Source organism: Corvus brachyrhynchos, unplaced genomic scaffold, assembly GCF_000691975.1.
Source record: "Corvus brachyrhynchos isolate BGI_N302 unplaced genomic scaffold, ASM69197v1 scaffold56, whole genome shotgun sequence".
Lineage (NCBI taxonomy): Eukaryota > Metazoa > Chordata > Aves > Passeriformes > Corvidae > Corvus > Corvus brachyrhynchos.
The window spans coordinates 2,705,120-2,722,843 of NW_008238664.1; the positions used below are offsets into that span (position 1 = coordinate 2,705,120).

Below are 17,724 nucleotides of genomic sequence, written 5' to 3' on the forward strand. Positions count from 1 at the left end.
GGTACCGCGTCAGGAATGAATAAATATGACGGCTTTTGGCTTACATGTGGCGGAGCGTGTCCCTGCGATGTGTTCCTGCGTGCTGGCAGCTGCTGAGAGTCAAGTGATAAGCGCACATTTTGGGGTTTTGTTTGTTTGTTTGTTTTTTCCTGTGCGTATAGAGCAACCATCAACGCCTTTTTTTTTTTTCTGGTGTTCTTTTTGTTCATAATTTTATTTTGTTAGCGGTGTAAAATGGAGTGTTGCGATATATCAGCATACTGAGAGGACTGTATGTGTGTATGGCTGTAGAGGGTGCCTGAAATTCCAAGAGGAATATGCAAGGAGAAGAGAAATTTACAAATGTGCGTACAATCCGATTTTAGAAAGGCATTGATCCATTCTTAGAATGGAAGATGAAGGAAAGTATACGTGTGCTTTGAGTAACAATGTAAATAATCAAAAGTATGAGTAATTGGGTTAGTAATCAGGACTTAACTGCTTTCTTCTTCTAGAAGGATAAGGGAATAGTTTAAGAGAAAAGTGGTGTTCTCTAGAAGATGCCATGAATGCTAATTTCTCTCATTACATCAGCTGCTGGAATGCTGTAACTCATGCAGAAGTTTCTTTATTGGGTAGAAATTATGTTTTGCAGTATACTGTACCAAGGTATTGTGAACTCTGGAACAGGTTATTCATAGGAAGATAGTATTTGGCAGGCTTCATTAAGGTATTGGTTCATCAAACTTATTATTCTGCCACCCTCAGCATCCGTTTCCTGATGCTTTAGGCAAGAGGGGTATCAGATGAACTGAAGTAAATCATGATGTTGGAGGTGCCAGTGATATCACATAATTGTTACTAACTGAAAATTTTGACATATTGTGGTAACTAGGAGAGCATTTTGCAGGGAAAAAATAAAAACAACAAGTCTGCTTATCTGTAAAAATAATTTAGTTCTGATAGGAAGGATTTTCTGGAATAGCTGTGGTAACCTACAGATTGGTGTCTATTGTGCTCATTATTTACATGAGCAGATCAAAGCCAGAAATGAGCTATACTGAACTGATTAATTCTCTCTCCTATGTGAAGCTAACGGATCAGCCTTCAAGTATTAATGTTCTGTTGCACTGTGGAAGGATTGTAACTGCTTTGGTGACAGTCACAATGGACGAATTTCTGGGGATGTAGGGAGGAGGAAGCAGGACTGTGTACACAGCTTCATTATTAAGAAAACCAGGTTGTCCACTGTCTGTTACTAGAATTTTCAGCAGTTCCATAGCTTCCAGCCTCATGCTATGTCTTCAAAACTACTAATTTGCCAGAGTCTGGTCCTACAAAATATTGAACAATTTCTGGAGGTTCTTAATGTTCTTCTGTTTAGAGCAGGGAACTCTCAGCACCCACAAAAATTCTTAGGGTTTAAGAACAGCATGGATTATTAGGATTATCTAATATACCACCATACATGACAAATGATGGACCTTCATACTGGAACAAAATGTCTTACTTTAAATTGCTCTGTATCTGTCAGGTTGGTGACCTACTCACAAAAGGACGACAGCTGTCCAAATCCAGAGCACCGTTTGTCAGAGGCTCTAGCTGAGAATGCTTACCACGAGGTTACAAAACCTTACAGGGACAGGAGGAGTGACTGCCTATGAAGATAGGGTTTCTCAGAAATTGTGTTTATAAGCAAGTAATATTTTTCATAGTCACAATAAAATTGCTCCATCAGTCTTTGTCCTTGAAAATCTTGATGTGGCAATTGCTTTGGACACAGAGTAAACAAACAGTGCAGAAGGATACTTATGCCGAGGACAGGTAGAAAACATTAGATGCAAATATTTGCATTTCAGATGTCATTCAACCATGAGGAAGGTTTCTCTAGAAACTACACAGGTTCTGGAGTGAGGTGTCTATTTTCATTTTAAAGAAAACAAGCAAAAAAAACCAAAAAAAATGTAAAACCTAGAGTAATGTCAAGCACACAGATTTTTTTTTTTTTCTTAAGTGATCATTTCTTTAGGTCAAAAAAACTCAAAGCTTTAACAGTCCTACTATTTAAAAATTTTGTAAACCAGATGTTTCATTTCTTAATATAAACATGTAAATTTTGAGATTTTCTTAAAGGATTGATTTATACTGATGTAAAATTATAACATGAGTATTTGATCTCATTTTTTCCTTACTGGAACAGGAGATAAAGGCATTACAGTTCAGAACTTCAGACAAATGATGATATTTTCGCTACACCAGGACATCAGTAAATAAAATCGTAGTAAGTCTGTTCATAAGACCCTACACACTTACAGATTATCTGTTTTTGATAAAAAAAACAAAATTACTTTCAATATAACCATTTTATGTGAAAGGAAGGTGTAAGGCCCACAAGTATTCAAACTTACAAAAGTGCATGAAGTTCATCTCCCATTTAACACCAATGAAGTCCTTTTTACATTCTTACAGTTGCTTCATTGTTCTAGCTGAATTCAACCACTATGAGGTCTTTTAAGAAAAAAAGACAGTGCTTTGTTCAGGAGGCGACTGAAAAGTGCATTACTACTTTAAATAGTGCATTATGTGCCAGTTGAAATAGAAGCTAAAATATTCCTGAAAACCAGGAGGTTTTTTTGTCCCCATTCCTACACACACACACTCCTGTGGCTAATCAGCATTTTAAATACCTAGTGAGGTAGATGCGGCTGTGTCACGCTCAAGATATGGGATATGCATGGACTAAGCGAAGTTCTCCATTGCCTTCTTTCATGTGGAGTAGATGAAATAGCTACTTTTCATAAAATCAACCATTCAGGGTGTTCTCACAGCAAATAGAAATTCAAATCTGATTTAGCAGGCTGGATTGTGCTAACCGAGCCACAGAAGGTTGTGACTCTTTGTTTGTGAATCGCTTCTCTTCTAAATGCTAAATTGCTCAACTTGTTGATAGTATGAGAGCCTGGAGAGCAAGACCAAAAGTCTGAAGCAAGTCCTAACCCTTGAGATGCTTGTTACCATCTGCCACTGCAATGAGTACAGGACTACTGCAGAACAGGCTGCCTGGCATGTTTTGTAGTAGGAAAGGGCTTTCAGACAAGAAATGAGTGAAATTTAATCTACTCCGGAAAAGTAAATTCCTGGTTCTTGAGCATGAAGTAGAAGCTTTGTTACGTATGCTGTCCACAGTGGGCAGTAAATTAAAATTTAATGGAGATTTTCCTGTGCATGTAACAGAAAAGAAAAAAGTAAAGTCAACCAAACCTAAGCAAGATTCAAATTGCCTGGGATTATAGGAACTGGAAAAAAAATAAAGACTGGTAAACCAAATGCCTTTAAATAACCAGAAAACATCATGAAAACCTTAAACTTTCAGAATGCAAAGGAAATGTGGTTATTAATTCAGGAATCATTTTTCTTATACCAAAATAGTTTTCAGACCATGGTTTAGATTAGAAACAGTTGACATAGGTTGTTCTGTATTCATTTCATTTTCATGTTGGTTTCTCCTAGATTTCAGTTGTACTTCTAGTTGTAAAGAGGTAAACACCCATACTAGAGGCTTGCACATTGTTATGCCTTATAACAAAGACATTGTGAAAGAAATACATTTGTTTATATTTCTGACAGAATTCTCTGTGTACTTTTCTTTCATTGTTGCCATTTACTACTTTCCATTTGTTTGGATTCAGTCATTTAGAGAAAAGTTGGGGGATTTTGCTTTTTTGGTTGGTCTTTTTTAAGGTTTAGTGATTTTAAAACAATGAAAACTAGTGAAGATATGCAGAATAAATATGATGCAACTTTAATTTTATGAAGATAATCTGACTTCAGGCTGATAGTACTTCTTTAAGTTTGTGGTCAATCTTGTATTTCTACTTACAGTAATAATTGATGACTTTTGATAATATGACATGCATAACTTAGAAAATACTTAATCTCATACACAGGATTTTTTTATACAAAGGAATCTTAACACCTATGCTATTTGCAGCAAAATTTTGGATAATTTACAGTACCATATAATTGCTTTGTATTAACATCTATCATTGTCTTTACAGAATCATCTGGGAAAGAAAAGCAGCACTGGACAAACTTTAAAATAATTTTAAGTTTCACTGGCTAGGAGCGGGAAACTGACCCAGGCACTCTTAAGCGTAAATCAAGGTATGTCAAAGTCAGTGGAGCAGCTGCATAGATTTCAGTGCAATTCAAGCTGAACTATCCTTTATGTCCTAGTCTATATTCTGGGGAAACATACACACACACAGAGTTTTATGAGGTTCTGTTTTAATAATTGTTTCTATTGGCACCTCACTGCCAAGCAAACAGTGGATATAGTGTCTCTTTCTTATTACTGTGTTTCCTTTGTTACACTTGGCCATTTATTGCCCTGCAGTGTGAATGCTGAGACTATGAAAAGCCTTAACTGAATTGTAGATCTGTGTAATTAATATCTGCCAGCCTTTCTAGAAATATTAAAGCACAGGATGTATTATCCCTCCAGTCTTAGCCTTACACATTTAGATTTTAATTCATCTAAGGACACTTTTCACTATCTGGTGAAAAAGAGGATATTCTGCCTAATTGCAAGAAGACTTTTTTTTCCATTAGCAGTATCTGTTTTATACATGGAAGGTTTAATTGTTTCCAGGATGGCTCCATTACCTCCTGAAAGTGTTACCAATACAGGCCTCCCCAGAGCCAGGATGCTAATTAGAAAGGAACCTGACCATACAGAAGTTTGAAGAGTGGTGTCTTTTTTTTTAAGAGAGGAGGAAGGCTCATTCCCTCACTGACAGCATTGACAGTGTTTTTTCCAGAATGTAGGAATAACTGCCAGTTATGTGAACTCAGAGAATACCTGTGAGAAATGAATTATTCCCACTGTGGAATAGCCTCTTCAGACAACCACCAACAGTGAGCCTAATAATGATTATGTAAACAATGTTAAGATGTCCATTCAAGTTCTGTTCACTTCAAGGAATGTCCTTTATGACCAACACTGTGTGTCAGCTCCTATGTCCCTGACTCCGTGGGTTAGGCATGTTTGGAGGTTGCCTTATGAATGCTTGGATTGCTTCTTTAGGTACCCAGGTGTCAGTAGTAACACATCTGGCCTTTGTCACATTTACACTGGTTTGATGATAAAGCTGTTTTAAGTCTGACCAAAAAATAAATCTATACAGGACTAAAGACTTAAGTGTAAATATAAAATGTATAGATGGCTGAATAATAAAAACATAGATCCTGTAACAAGTTAAAGCATGATATCAAGACTTGTTAAAATAATTTGAAGTTTTGTATTGATGGTCATGCCTTTGGAATCTGTATGAAAAAGTACCTGGATTAAAAACAGGTACTGTGGGAAAAGAAATGACCCCAAACTTATTTATAAGGATCACTGCCTAATGCATCAAACAGGGAAGGTTTTGGCCAAAAATAAAAGACAATAATTATCAGTCAAATCCTAGAAGTTCCATATTTTTCCCAATGAAGGTTGTGTTTTAAATATTTTCTAGGAGGATTTCTCTAGAAAGCCGAAGCGCATTATAGCTGCTACTTTCCAGTGAAGGGAGAGTAAAATAAACCCCAGATCCTGACTAGTGACTCAGGCTTATTTGCATTTTGGCCACTGCAACAGGAAGAATGTCCAATATGAAAGTTTTCTGGCAGTTTAACAAAATTGACAGAAGAAAGTCCACTTTCTTGTCCTTGTGAGACAAAATCACAATGGAAATGTATGCACATGCTTCTGAATGTAAACAGGGAGCATAGTCTGAACAGCGAACATGAACTCGTTTAGTGGCCACAGGTGGTTGTGTATCTTAGAAATGTACTGTGAAAAAACAAAAATGTTCTTTTGCTGGGGATGAGGTGTGACTGTGAGCTGCATCCCGCTCTCTGCCCAGGACTGTCAGTGCTAAAGAAAGTTTCTGTGTTCTTGCTGACATTTCAGAAGTTGTGAGCTATGATCTGGACTTGCTCCATTGGCAAAAGAATAGGACAGGTCACCCCATCTCAGCAGTGAAACTGTCAGTAACAAGGATAATCCTCCTCAGTCTCAACAGCAGTTACAGGGAAGTTGATGCTAAGGTCAGGCAACAAGGCAAGACCAATACCAGTGCCAATGAACCTGTCAACATTAAACACCTCTTTTTCAGAGTAGTACTTTAACACTTCAATATTCTGTGATTCAGACTGTATCTTGACATGGTAGGGGGTTTTCCGTTGATTTGGGTGAAGCTAAAGCTGTCAGACATAGTAGAGGCCAAGCAGACAAGGCCAGGAAAAGGACAGACCTTCAGAGTCTGAAGGTGACATTGAAGGAATCCAGTCTCAGACGCAAAAAATGCCCAACAAATTCAGAAGACATTTTACACTCTGGATGTGTACTTGTATTTCTGAGCTTGGCAGCCCCACAGCTGCTAGCATTGCTGCTTCCTCTAAAATTGCAGTCTCTATCAGATTGTTTACTGAGGAAAGGAATAAGCTTTTACTTACACCATGGATGGTGTCAGAATTCATGGTTCCTGCATCACCTGAAAGAAATTACCAGACCAAGCAAAGTTTCCAGTGAAATCAGCACACATTTTAGTCAGTTAAGGGAAGAGTTAAACAACACTTTTCCAACCAACATACAAGAGCTCAATGCTGGAATCAAAAAACTATCCTGGCACTGTGTCCTTTGCTCATTTTGAAAATATTTCCAGGTGTGCTACTTTATTGTTTGTATGTCAGCTTGACATTACAACAGTTCCAATGAGAGGTTATAACTTGAGAGGTTTCTCCGATACCAGACTTGATGCCAATGGCCTTTTGAAACTTTTGTCCACCTTCTTTCACTCAGCATAACCAGGTGCAAAATAGATGCAGCCAAGACAAGTGATCATCAGCAGGAGGAACTGTATTTCCTTACCTTCTCCCAACTCTAGGTGAGAAAGGAGCCTCTCCTTGGGAGACGCATTTATACCAAGTACAGTGATAGCTTTGCTAGGGCAATCACTCAGCTTCATTATTACCCCATTTTTATCAATTACCTCATTGAAAGGAAGGATTAGTGCAAGTCCTCTTTCAGCACTATAATCTGTGATAAGTTTGAGAGGTGTTGGGACATTTACTACTGGGTGATTGGCAGCTGGAGCCTCAGAACTAGTGATGGTTTATAAATCTTTTCAGAATTCTGCTAGGGAACAATGATACCAGTCTGGAAGCATAAAAAAAAAAAAAAAAAAAAAGAGAAGGATTTTACTTAACTGAGCCTTTAAAAATCTGTATGTGCTTAGTAGAGAGTTGATAAAAGGGAACAGCTGCATCCTTAAAGAATCTATACCCATAAAGTAAGCTCAGACCTCTGCTTCTTTCTTGACTAATGCAGCAGCTAAGAAAGCTCACTCTCCTTGGAATCATTACCAGGCTTTACATCTGCTGATCCCTGACAGCAAATGATTTTTAAAAAATATTCTTTTCTCTTCACCACTGCAAGAGCAAAACTGAGTTTTTCTAAACTGGTTACCTCTCTCTAATCAAGCCTGGGTAGGGATGGATACTGGAATTAACAATGGTGAGTTTATTTCTTCAATAGGAGACAGAAAGAGAACAAAAGAGATTTGATGGGGTGTTGGGATACAAGATGAAAAGCAGGATTGTCTGGGTGAAGAAATCAGATGTTGCTAAGATAGGATACCTAAGAGTGCTGTGAAGTCGGCACCTGATCTTTTTGCATATCAAATAGAGTAAGGGTCTGGTAGAAATCATTCTGTCATCATGTAATTAATAATTGTGTTATAATCTGAAAAAGGGGTATCAAAATCTCTTTGCATGTGAGAACTTAGTTGTCATTTCCTAATTTTGTATACTTGAGTTTTCAACCACAGCAATGTTCTATTAATGTAGCTTTGATGGGAAAGGCTGGATATTACACAAGAGGAATGGAGAAGATAGAGTCTCAATAAAGATTTTGTTGTTTCAAGCCTTGTACTGACTGCATTGCTCACAAGTGCCTATATGAACAGGAAGCTTTTTTTCATAGTTTCTTTCTAATGATGGCATCTATGAAAAAAAACCCCAAAACCTACTAATAGGCACAAGTAAAAGTCAGATGCCAAGATATCATTGAAGGTCTCAGAATACTATGATAGTCCAAACTGTTCGTATTTGTCGTAGGCTACAGTTAGAATATAATTCTGCCATCAGATTTGGGGTTTGATCCCTGAAATAATACAACAGATATTCTCCCTTCTAAGCATTTTTTAAGAAACTAGGCCATTAATAAATGACATTTTTTGAAAAATATTTTGACAGCATTGCTGTAACAGGACATTGGCAGAAAGACAGTCCTATCCACCAGCATTCACATGGTAAAGGCTTAGATGCAAGTGACACCTGCGTGACAAATTGGCTGCTATAAGATACAGCTGTTACTGCTTGACTTCCATCCATCTGCCCCATTACCTCAGTAGATCAGTTGCTATATGTTCTAGTAATCAGGTGCACACAATAATTAATTTGATAACCTTTGTACTGTTGAGCAGATTTAGGCTCAGAACAAAGAAAGGTGTGGCCTACCTTTCCTGCAGTAACTGATAGCAGAATGTCCATAACACACAATCACAGAACCATTTAGGCTGGAGAAACCTCTAAATAACTAACTGTAGGTGACAAAATGTGAAATCCAGCAGAGGAACAAGCAGAGAATACTGTCTTAAGACATTAGAAGGCTGATTTTAAAGAGCAATTACACCAGCTGAATTAATATTATGTTCCAGTTGATTTTCTAGACCTGCGTTCCTTCTGCTAGGAGAGGAGGCAGCCTCTCGGAAAATACTAATTTTGAGTTTCCTCTGCTGCAAAGAGTAGCCTCAGAAGAAGGACATGCTTGAAGGTGTTTGTCACAAAATGTTTAGGTTGGCCGGAGAGCTTGAGACATCACAAATATGCCTCAGATATGCAGTGCAATGGAGTTTCAGCATAGTGTACATCTCTGATAGAACTGATGCTTAACGTGCTACTTCAAAGGCATCCTTTGAAGAAAATTTCATTAGACCCAGTCTCCAGCTTGTGCACAGGGCAGCTGTGCTGTTCCACACCAAGTCTAGTGAGAAAATGACTCTTTCTATGCTAGAATCTCTACATATATTGCACTGATCAACCTTCCTTGAATGACAGGATTGTACAACAAAGTCAGTATCCCCACAACTCTGTACTTGCCGTTAATTTTGATGCAAACATGTTGATACTTTTCTCTTTTTTTCCCTCCCTTACATTTGTAAGCCCAGGGTCACCAGCCTTTCTCTGAAGACTGAAGAAGCTTGTCTCAAAACATTGTGTCGATTTGTTAGGGCTGCTCACTCTAGGAGTCTGAAAGCGATATGCTTTCCATTACGCGTGTGTCATTTCACCAGGGACAGAAATATATGGATGAAGTAGGAAGAGCAAATGCAGGAGGACAAGTAGTTAGTAGAAATTACTAAACTCCAATACTAAAAATATCCTGTCCCCACCAGTTTAAATTCACACCTACTCCTCTGAGTAGGTAAGCGAAAAAAGAAAATTTCCATCTGTAGCTTTTGAAACTTCATTGGTCTCCTGATCACTGAGCACCAGATCTTCAGCTGGCAGTGCTGAAACTTTACCACATTTCTGAAGGATCCATTCTTCAACACCAGACTGCCAACTTGAGTGTCAGAATTCCAAATGTCTCTCAGCAGTACTTCAGGGCAAAAAACAAGTGCCTGGGGATCTCACACGATATTGTCAGCCTGACAAGGCTAAGCTGGGTAGTAGAATAAAGCAGTTTGCAGTTGGGTAGAATGTACAATTCATTCCTTAGCCTCTTCCTGTAGCTACTCTGACTCTTCCCAGCTCTGCCTTTGGTAGTGCTGCTCAGACCTATTGCTTTCCTGAGACTTAGACACGAGTTCCTAATGCAGCAAATCAGCAGTACATTGGCTGTTTAAAACTGCTGGAAGACAGTCTCAAAGCAAACCAGACACCAGAAATAGCATTGCAGTGTAGACTTGGACTGGGCAGTGAGCAAAGAGGACTGAATCAAAGAGCTGCATCATGCACTTAGAAAGTTTAGGTGAAATGAACACCATGGTACACCAGGCTGGAATGTAGTTGCTGGAAATGTGGGCACAAAGGTCTTTCTGATTATTTAAGGCTGTTAATGAGAAAAATTACATAGCTTCTAATTGGTATCCATGTTAAAAGCTGTGCCCCAAACAAATGGAAATCAGAATTCTGAACAGGCTGTATAAAATAAGTCCCAATGAAGAGAACTCAGAGGAGAGGAACTTGCAAGTGAATTTTACCAGTCACTGCAAATGATCTCAAATAGATTCTTTATACTTAAATACTTTTGTGATGTCAAGCTGCAAGAGCTCAGAAATTTTCCAGAGCTTGTTGCAAATGCTGTGACTCGGCAGAGGTCTGACTCTTTGGGACAAGACCAAAGATCCCATCTCTAGCCTCAGTGAGTCACCAAAGGCTATGGGTGCTGAGACCTAAACTCTGGAAAAGCTATACAGATATGCTGAGCACTGCATATTGTCGGTTTTCACAGGGAAATCAAGAAGGCTTTTAAAGGATTATGTAAACCTTTGCAGCAGAGCAGCACCATGTGTGGACCAGGTGAGGTATACCAGGGCCGTGGAAAACCAGCTGTGATTGCAGCTATCACCACTGAGAGAACAGTCAGGATGAACAGAATTAAACAGTCTGAAACAATTATCACATAAGAAATTGTTCCAGAGGGAATCAAAGGGTGCAGTAGTAAAAAAGAACTAGTTAGGTGGAATCTACTACTGCTATTATGAAAACACTGATTTGCGAAATAAGTTCTTAGGTAGTAACCTGTATATGATACAGAGGTAATTTTCCTGTTGACACATTTTCTTCAGAGGGGAAGTTTTGTACTTTTCTACTTATTGGAATCCCTTTCCTAAATTTCTCATCTATTCATATATTTCCAGATTCCCTTGACTTTTTTAAAAGCAGTTATTCATGGCTGCAAGTGCAAACATCTGGGCAGTGGGAGGGAGTAAAAGGTAGCCAGAATAAAGAACAATTGTGTCAAGCACAGACAAATCACTGAAGAACTTTGCTGCTTATTGCTTGATTTCTCTTTTTTTTTTTTTCCTTTTATGGCTTGCGTTGGTGGGATTTAGTCTAAAAGCTAACTCATTGTTAATGCTGGTTCTCATCTGGGAATAGACACATTTAAATGCTCATACTGTTGTAGGCACTGAAATTTAGCAAGCCTTTTTTTAACACTGCTATTCTATAAAAAGCATAGGGAATGCCCATAAGAGGATTTTTTCCTTTAGCAAAATGACACAACCTGATTGGAACATTACATAATCTTAATATGCCTTTGGTATCTTTGGTATCTAACACAGAACTCAACCCCTAAGGTGCTGGTAATAACAGCATGCTGGAAAATGTAAAACTGCCAGTCTGGTGACTTTTTCATTGTTTGCCCAGAACTGATGGCAATTGCTACATGAGAAGAAACACATGAGAGGAAAAGAAGGATGGCTGCCAACAGTAAAAGTCACTGTTGCTCTTTCCTCTACGACTGTGACAAGAAGCCAATGCTCCAGCCATAAGCAGGGACAGGTTGGTGGAGGATTAAGGAGCAGTGACAGATACCTGGACTCTGGAGGAGGTTGAGAATATCTGAGCAAGATGATGGTCCTTGAATGCAGATCTCCAAAATGGAATGAAAATAAGTATTAAGAACACATGGGGGAGGGGGGGGGAAAGGAGGGGGTGGAGAGAGGAATATATCAGGAAGAAGAAATTGCAGCATGGTAAAAGAAAATGTGGAGGTGAACAATGGAGCCAGAGACCTATGAAAAAATAAATGCAAAGAATGAAGGAAGAATGTTCTTTGATATTTCAGAGAACTGAAGGAAGTAATTAGGATGAAATCTAGGGGAAAATCACAGAGAATAAACATGGAAGGCTACAAAGATCATTGCAGCTCACAGCTTTCCCAGTGTGCTGAATGACTAACTCAACAATCTCATCCAACTTGTGAAATATTCAAAATACCATTAGTTAATTTTGTAACCTCCTCCCTGGAAATGCAGTACACTTTTTATACCACTAAAGGTGTGTCTCACAAGTGGAAGTAGTGATTCATTTGACAAGTTATTAACTATTGAGGCCAACTGTCCCATCAGTAACCAACTTGAATAGGAAGACCAGTAAATGTGATGACAGCGGAACATTAGTGAGTAAAATAGTGATCATTCTGTAGAGGTTAAATGGGAATGGCAAAACAGCTATGCTGGCTCTTGCCCACTCTGAGCTTGTGCAGTAAGTGGTCAGTCAGTCTCCAAATGTTACATACAAGAGTGAAGTCAAGATAAAAGATCTGAGCCTATCCCTGATCTGATTGCTTATGAAAAGGAGAGGACATTTTATATATATTGTCTCTGAGTATGAATGAACTCAGAATGTAAGCAGGGACTGATATATTTGATTTATAAACACAGTATAGAAAACAATCCCCAATTTCTTAGAGCTCTTGGTGTCTTGCAAGGACTCCTATCCCTTTTAGTATCCAATATGAATTATGTTCAAAGTAAATTCCTCTGGTAAATGTCAGCAAATCCAATAAATGAATTAACATCTTATCTAAGCAGCTTGTTCCAAGTGATTTTACAACGGTTAGTACATTTTATATGCAGCAAAAGTCTTTAGCAATATCTGTTTTCCCTGGTTTCCTGTTAATTTGGCAAGGACTGACACACCAGGCTTCATCACAGACCAAGACTGTGTCAGGCAGGATGAACTCCTGATGAACATTGACCACTGAGACTAATAATACCTAGTTATGCCAAATGTTTCTCCTGTGTGGGCACTCACAATTCTCCTCAAAGCAGATAATGAGAATATTTGCAGCAGCTTTTGTCCCCTTGTAAACTGATGAAGCCCCCACCAAAATGCAAATAAAAATGCTGCTTTAGACATACCACCGAGGTCTCATGCTTTCTGCTTCCAGCTTTAACAGAAAGATTGTTTGAAAAAAAACCCCTAACCACATCAATGACCAAAACAACCAACTCACCTAAACAAACTAACTCAGGGTAAGAACTCAGGCTCAGCTGTTGTGGGCTGGAATTCTTTTTCTCAGAACTTTATCCCAAATATTCAAAGTCTAACAGTCCATGTCTGCCTCCAGCAGGCAGCAGGAGATTCTGGCAGATTTAGTTATTCTATGAGTCTGGGGCAGCAAGAGGTTCCTGCTCATTTGTCAAGTACAATTTGAGGTACAAGTAAGATTTTTGTGTTATGAGGGTTTCACAGCCCCTTTTTGCAGAATGCATTGCAGATGAAATATTTGAGTTAGCAAAAGAATAATGCAGAGCTTGCAATGCAAAATTAGACCAGATAAAATTGTAGAGAGAGCATTTTTAAGAGAAAGATAAGTAAATGTCACATTAGGGTTAGAGTCCTCAGGAAGTTAGAAGTGAAATTCTGTGGCTTCAAGGGTCTTTGGAAAATGGCAGCTTTATTCCTTGGAGGATGCGGTAACGAACAGGCTGGTAGGGAGGGGTGATGCTAGATGCTGCAACATTTGCATTGAGGTAGGAGAGAAGCAGGTGAAGTTAAAGGGAATTTGCTTCAGTCTAATAGGCAGCTAAAGGAAAATTACTTTAGAGAATAAAAGCCTAAGAAGAAAAAAATACAGTGGCCCAGCATACTGGAAACTGGGGATGAAGTAGAGCTCTATTTTCTCTCAAAGACAGACACAATTTTCTCTTATTGACAATTTTATTGTTGTTGCCCATCTCCAAGACACAGGAGGATCATGGCTCTGGAATCTCACAGAGTTACAGCCAGACAACCATTTCCCCAGAAAGTGACAGAGAAGAAAGTTTTATAGCACTGGTGAGGGGGTTTCTGAAAGAAAAAAAAAACTGCCTTGAAGATGTTGTACACAATCATGTAAAGTTTCAAGCTGGAATTGACATAAATCTCACATGGAGAAAGAAGGATGACAGAGCTGCTGTGGGACTTGCAGCCAGCAGTAGACCGCCCCATGAAGACTGTTTTTCACTTACACATTAAGTTCACAATATGCAGTTTTCATTCCTGTTGATGTTGATGCATGCTTTGGTTTCTAGCAGCTGCCTATGCACAGTACATATTGTGGTAGAGGAATAATGAATCAGACAATGCTTTCTCATGAGACTAAGCTAAGCAAGATGCCTGTCTGGTGGCAGCCAGCTTCTTTACTAATAAAAAATTCAAACCATTACATCTCCTTCACTCTAGGGCTGGCTCCAACACCCAGTCAGCCTCTTCCTTACAGAAAGATGACAGTTAGACCAATTTTAAAGCATACAAATCTCCTCATCCTGTCTGCATCTTTCCCAAAAGAAGCAGAACTGAGCTTAAAAAACCAAAACAATAAAACCTAAACCCATAGTTTTAAGAGGAACTTGTCCCCAGGCAGGTACCTCATAAAGCAGTGTTTTAAACCACTTCTTCCTGGCATTCTTTTCACCTATTACTCTTGACGTGTAAATCAGCTCTCAGGAGCACTGTAATCCCCTAAACAACAATATCAAGTCCTGACCTATCTATCTGACAAACACAACTGAAGGGACAGCTGAGAACATGCTTGGTTGAGGTAGAAGCAGCAATACTGAAAGCATTCATTGCCTTAGCAACTAGGACAACCTCTTCTTTAATTAGCACATCATGGTCTGAACTTTGCTAATAGAACCTGCCTACACTGCATGCTAACTATAGGTTAGGTAATCTCGCGCTTGCCAACACAGGCAGCCTACCACGCTTCTGCTTCCTGACATTCTCCACATGAGCACTCTGTTCTCAGGTCCCACATCTGCAGGCAGGCTGTGGGTGGTGTTAATGAATGATACATCCTTGTGGTTTCTCACCCTGGACTCATGATCTCCTATCCCATCACATATTTGTCTGGGCTGGCAGGCACAGGGTGCTGTGGAACAGCTTCTGTGTGCTCTCGTAGGATTTGGGAGGTTACTGTCTATGACAAAGGAATTATTTCCCGGCATTAGCTTAGCAGATATGGTAGAGAAATAAGAGAGCTACCTCACTGCCCAAGCAACCCTCCTTGGCCTGTCCTCCCTGTTTACTCTCCCTGCCACCCTCTTCCAGAGCTTCTTCACCAGTGGCATTTCTGATGACTACATGAAATCACTAAGATCCAATAGCACCAGCAATTGCAGAATACACTCTTCTAGAAGGTGTGCCACATAGGTTTGTAGCGCAGTTATTCTCTGTTCCTGCCCCAAAATTGCAGGGGAAAAAACTTATTAAAAACCCGATTAAGAAAAATCAGATATCTGGATGAAAACAAGCTTTGAGGGAAAAAAACCCCTTAGGGTTTACAAAATCATTGTCTTAGCTCTAACTACAGCTCATTGAAATTTATATCAGCATAGCAATAGCACTAAGTTTAGAGCAGAAAGTAAAACTGGTCTGAGGTAACACTGCTCGAATATTCTGGGCTGAATTCTGTACTGCCCCTGGTATTGGAGATGTAGGGTCCAAAGCTAGCATGGGTATGTCTATAGGAAATCCTACCAATTCAGTGGAACAAATCATGCTCTTAGACATCAGGTCTCACTAAGTGGGAGAAATAGGGCATTCAAAAGAGGAGAAAACTAAATTTTGATTGTTTTAAAAGCTTTATTTAATAGCACTATGAACTAAGGCAGCAAACTCTTACATTTTTTCTCCTGTTATATTAAGCCCGGGAATTAAGGAAAGAACACAAGATCACATGCTAGGTTTGGAATGCCTGCTCAGCAAAACAGTGAATGACACTGTGACTACTTGTGGGATCACTTTCAGGGTGCTTTCACCTACGGTTTCTGTAGACCTGCATGACAATTCCTAATTACAATATTTACATGTTAGAAATGCTGAAGGAGAGGGTTTCACAATGAACTGGGGATGATTTCTGTAGATATTTGTTTAGGGTTTGGTGGGGTTTGTTTTGTTTGTTTTTAGTGTTGAACAAGATGAGCAGAAAGAGGAAGCTGCTGCTGTCCTACAAGAGTAGAGATACCTATTCAAGATAGCAGCTACTCCTTGTAAATGTACAATCTTGGAAGCAAGAAATTGCAACTCAAAATCTCGGAGTAAATTCTCCGAGTGCACATGCATACCATACAGTATCAAGCACACATAGAAAATACCAAGCTTACATTCTCAAATGTGGCTAATACTTAGAGTACTGGCAACAAGATGCTTTTCTTCTATTCTTGAAAATGTCAGATTTTAACAAATCATTGCCCCAACAGAACCAGAGATTCAGAGAAGTACTGTGATCAAAGACACACACCATGCTTCTGAGGAGGAATTCAGGAAATGCAAGTTCAGCTGGTATAAAGAGCTATCACCTCTTTGCTCTGGTTATGTGCATCTTTAAATTAGCCATTAGATAATTCTGCCACTTCACTGAACTTTCTGCATTGAAGATATTTATTCTTCCTTGTCCAGGAGGAATGGCTTTATTGGTAGTTATGGAAATAAAAGAGATAATAAAGCTCCCATGCAAATCTTATGTTTTGTGTATTTTCTTATTTGACTATAAAAGTGATATTCCCAAAGGTGTGGAGTCAGGGATGTTTTAAAACTGCTGATGAGCATCACCCGTTGCTATCTTAATTAAATACTAGTGATTTACCCATTACAAAAGACTTTGTTCCATTACAAAATCCTTTCCTAGTGTATGGAGGCATAAAAAATAACTGCAATATCAACTGCATCTTCTATAGAATAGAAATAGTGAAGTTGACTTCCTCTCGTGAAGTATTTTGAGATCTACTCATGAAATGTGCAGTAGGGGCAGGTGATTTCATTATTACTCTAAAAGCCTCTTGCTCTTCTCTGCACTGGCAGATACTCTCTCAAGCAATTAAGATATGGGATGCTATCAATTCAGAGTACTCTTTCCTTTAGCTGAAATAGTGATACCTTGGAAATCACATAATAAAATTGCTTTTCAAATGAAATCTGACATACTTGAGCACTGCCATTTGTTTTTATGCACTGATCCCTCCACCTATGGAGAGATCTTGCTGACAGTTCCTGCTGCACTCCTGCCCCAGGATAGTGATGATGATACTGCATTAAACATCTCCTTGGAAGCCAGCAAGCCTTTATTGCTTCTGTAAACATCTCTGGCAAGCAGAGCATCCTCTTTTCTTCCTGTGCAATGGAACCATGGGGAAGCAAGAATGAAAGCGAGAATCCCTTGGTCCATTAAAACCTGGAATTTCAGCAATATTTTACCTTCCGGGATTATTTGCTCCTGGAACAGGAGAGCCTTCCCACGTGGTGATGACTGGTGGGACAGTAGAAGAAAGGCAACAGATATTTGCTGTGATGTTTTTCTTTTCACTGTGTCAGTTGTGGAAAGATAGGCAGGAGAGGGTTTTCAGAGCTCACCTTATTCTCCATGTCTCTCTTATACTTTCAGAAAAATCTGCAAGGTGTCGGCGTCCCAGGCCTGGGGAATTTTGGGTCACTAATGCCCACATTAGGGTGCTCGAGAAGATTCAGAAGAGAATTTTATTGTGTTTGTTTGCCAGAGCACTCAGGGGGAAAAAAAGGTAAAACCAGAAAGGGGTTTCGATTAAAAGTGTTTTTAAAACTGTAAACTTAAGCATGAGAACTCCTGTCAGCAATTTCCTTTTGCACATAAAAGAATGGGCTAAACCAGGGAACTTCCAGTAA

At 39.1% G+C, this 17,724-nt stretch overlaps 1 long non-coding RNA gene across 2 annotated transcripts; it reads left to right on the forward strand.

Moving 5' to 3' along the window:
• The first annotated feature begins 6 nt into the window (after positions 1–6).
• Positions 7–16,549, forward strand: LOC108447559. Of its 2 annotated transcripts, XR_001863198.1 has the most exons (3): positions 7–2,260; positions 4,038–4,143; positions 11,464–16,549. It is a non-coding gene; the product is annotated as an uncharacterized LOC108447559 (long non-coding RNA). The 2 variants fall into 2 exon arrangements; XR_001863197.1 differs by having other exon boundaries at positions 7–4,143.
• Positions 16,550–17,724: the final 1,175 nt, after the last annotated feature.